This window comes from Hesperophylax consimilis, chromosome 11 (assembly GCF_061612785.1).
Source record: "Hesperophylax consimilis isolate HC1 chromosome 11, BYU_Hcon_1.0, whole genome shotgun sequence".
NCBI classification, from domain to species: Eukaryota; Metazoa; Arthropoda; class Insecta; order Trichoptera; family Limnephilidae; genus Hesperophylax; species Hesperophylax consimilis.
In genome coordinates, this window is record NC_142846.1 from 14,866,255 (window position 1) to 14,870,155 (window position 3,901).

Here is a 3,901-nt window from a genome sequence, read left to right on the forward strand (position 1 = left end):
TTAGCTCATCCCGACAACTGGCGTTGGTGGTGTAATGGTCAGCATAGTTGCCTTCCAAGCAGTTGATCCGAGTTCGATTCTCGGCCATCGCACATTATTTTTTTGTTTTTAACGCCTTTTTCATTCAATATCTTATTTTTTAGTAGGTCAGAACATTTTTTAAAAGAAAATAATATTGCAAAATAATAAAAACACTTATCTCACTGTGATAAAACATTACTCCGCTAGAGCGCGCTTTGCGTTATTGTGTTGGATTAAAATTATTATCTAATCCGTATATTATGATAATTGTATTACATTTATTTAATTAATTTATTTATTTTGATAATATGTAATAATTTACAGAAAAAAAAATTAAAACTATCTCCCTCTGATAAAATATCCGTTCGCTAGAGCGCACTACGCGATCTTGTGTGGGATTCTATTTCTGTACATTGTACATTATTTTTAAAAATATATTATATTTTGGGTGTGATGTAGGTAACATTATAAAACATAACAAGCTCTCATATTTTCAGAACCTACATAATATAATCAATTTATGCGGCTTTGCTTACAGTTGGTGCTCAGCGTGGTTGGCTTTCAATCAGTTAAGCGAGGTTCGATTCTCGGCTGTGGCATTTTTGAAGTGAAACCTTGTTGAGGTGGGGGAGCCGCTCACGAACGTTCTCTCTCTTCTCTTCTTTCCTCTCTCTCAGACACCAGCGAACTGCGCCACGCCAAGCATCAGCTGAAACTAGAAGTTTCACTTCTGTCTTGCGTAGGCTTGACACACCCACTTTTTTTCTTGAGTCACTTTGAGAGGTAATTATTTTTTGCCTGATATACGAATTTTTGGTGTGTTTTATTTCTGTACTATACATGTTTCTAAGTTTCTTATAGGTTTCCCACCTTTCTTCAGTGAATTGTATTTTACAGGCTTTATAGGCTGTATCCCTTTGTTTTTGTAGAATATGTAGGGATTTCGTATACCATTTATTTGTATATTTTAATATAATATTAGTTAAAGGCATTAGCTCATTTACTACTGTTTTCAGATGTCCTACTAGTTCATCGGCTTTTCCGTCTAAATTTCCTTGGTTATCGCAGATCCATTTTTTGTTTTGTAATGCTGTACACAATGTATCCTTATTATAGTTATTTTTTTTCCTATACGTTATATTTCGTATTCCCTGTGGCTTCGGACTTTTATATTTAATTTTAGTAGCAATAGTTTCGTGATCAGATATTTTGAGTTCTTCTACCTACAGCATTAACTTCCGCATAAAAGTCATTTGAAATGAGTAAATCAATCATTGTTTTAGAGTTTATTCCCATTCTTGTATAAGTGTTGACCAGTTGCTTCCAACCTAGGCAATTTATGATGCTTTGTAATCTCGTGCTTTTTGTATTGGATTTCATCATATCAATATTAAAATCTCCACAGATAATTATTAAGTCTCTTGTATTTATTTGTTTGCGACACCATTCTTCAAAAAAATCTAAAAACTTTGTAAAATTTTGATTTGGGGAATGATAAATAGCTGCATAGGTTCCCCGCTTAAAATCCTTTTGAATTTCAATAGCCAGTATCCAGGTATTATTATTATCTAGGACCGCATTTGTTATGACTTTGTAAGAGATATTTTTTTGAATTAAAATGATAACTCCACCTGTATGCCTGCTAAATGAGTCGCATCTAATTGTCGAATAACCCTGAAATGTTATTTCATTTTGGTTAATGTCTTCTGTAATACAGGTTTCGCTCATCATCACCATGTGCGGTTTGTATTCTTTTAGCATGTGTTCAGACTTTAGCCAAGAATCAAACCAACGAAAAATGCCACCTGTATCTGTATTGAGTAATTGAAATATCCGACAGATGTCTCCCCTAAGGGCAATAATTGTGATTATATATACCAATACATTCAAATGAATTAGTTTATAAATAGGTTTGCAAGCCCATTTTCTTCCTCTTCTCTCTCTAAATAACGGATCAATAACAACCATGAAATAATTAAGGAATTCGAGGGTCGTTGTTTTTTGTTACCAGTGATGTGTGTTTTTAAAGAATAAAACTTATCAATTATATTTCTTGGTATCATTAATTTAACGAGGCCATTACTGTAACAGCATGTCTTCGACTTCTTCGATATGTGCTAATAAACTAGCGATGTTTAAAGAATATATTGTTATGAAATTAGAATTTAATCTAAAAAATTTACCATTCTGTTCTCTTGTTCAAGTTTACGACAATATACTGGACAGTCTTTGCTCCAATTGGGTTTATTCTCTTTTTCACATCTATTTTTACAAGTTTTCATAGTACAAGTCAACATTTTGCTGTTTTATTTCGTAAAATGAACCGATGATGCCTCGACCATAGTTCGCACAAGAATGATGACGTCACGTTTTCAAATTTCACTTGAGGCCATACGCGAGCACAGCCGGCTCCAATGGAACCGGTATGGGGAGTGGGGATAATACGCTTTTAATCACTTAGGGCAGGTCTACTAATATTCATATGTCTATGGTCCCACCCTATATATATCTTTTCGGCCTTTATTATTCTCATGTAAGTGTTTCCGTCGACTTCCGCATATACTGTATAATTTATCTGGTCTCTTTTATTTTTAAACTCTTTTATGTAAGTTACTTCAATATTTAAACTTTTTTCGAATATTTCTTCATTTTGTGATTTTATTTTTGTTTCGATTTCCTCTCTGTCTTGCTTTTTTTTTATTTTTTTTTTTTTTATAGTGAATACCTCACAAGAGTCCCAACTGCTCCCGTCTGGAGCCAGTGAGACTATGGCATCCCCAATTGGGGGATGTTGTGAGGCTGAAGGTAAGTGGGGAAGGGAAAGAGGAAGGTGGGGAAGTACCTGGCTATTCAGATCTAGTCACTAAACACGTCTAAAGCCATTTGGAGCAACGTTTCAATTCTGAATGGTGGTCTTACACCAGGGCGATACTGGTAGTATCTTCCACTCTGTGTTATTCCAACTTGCTTCTGTGTTATTCCAACAATTTTGACACTTGGTTTCTTCGCTGTGATTTTTTTAATATCGTATTTGTCTCCTAATTTTCCCTTTACCTCTTCACACATCTTGTCTATATTCGACGCATTTTTACATTCAACTATTATTCCACCATCTTTTGCGTTTCTTACACCCGTCACACCGCAGTTTATGGGTTCAATATTTTTTTTTAATTTCCATTGTAGTTTTGACATTTTCTTGTTTATTTTTCGGTTTAATCATTACCATAGGCTCATGTTTTTTTACTTTCTCAGCATAAGATTCATTTAAAGTTATTTTTTTATGTCATTTTTCAGGTCGTCGCTTTTATTTTTTATGTTTTCGGAGAGACATTTATTCTCAATTATCATTTTCTCACATTTTGTATTTAGTTCATCATATTTTTCAGAAAAAAATTTCATCTGTTTCAAGAATATCAAGTTCTTTTCTAATAATTCATCCATTTTGTTCTCATAGATTTTGGATTGCTCTTCTAATTTATTTTCAAAACAGGTTTTCATTAAATCAAACTCTTTTCTGAAATTTTTTTGAATATTGTCAGATAGATTTTTTTCATTTGCATCTTGCGTCACATTTGCCCTGGTAGAGCGCGTAGTGGCGGTATTCTGATTGGTTGTCATGGGAGCAATAGCTATAATTATAGCAGCACTTTTAATTCCCGACTGCACCTCGCATAGAAATACGTTTCTCACTGCACCTTGCCGAGGTACTTTGTCTATGGTAGTTGTCACTTGTCACACACACTACCAAAGACTAATGTCAATGTTAGAGTTGTCAAAATTATTAAAACAAAATTACAAGTGTGTTTACAACAGCATTAATTTATAACATTCACACGGGTAACTTGGCACTTTTATTTTATTTTAACAGCACAGTAATACG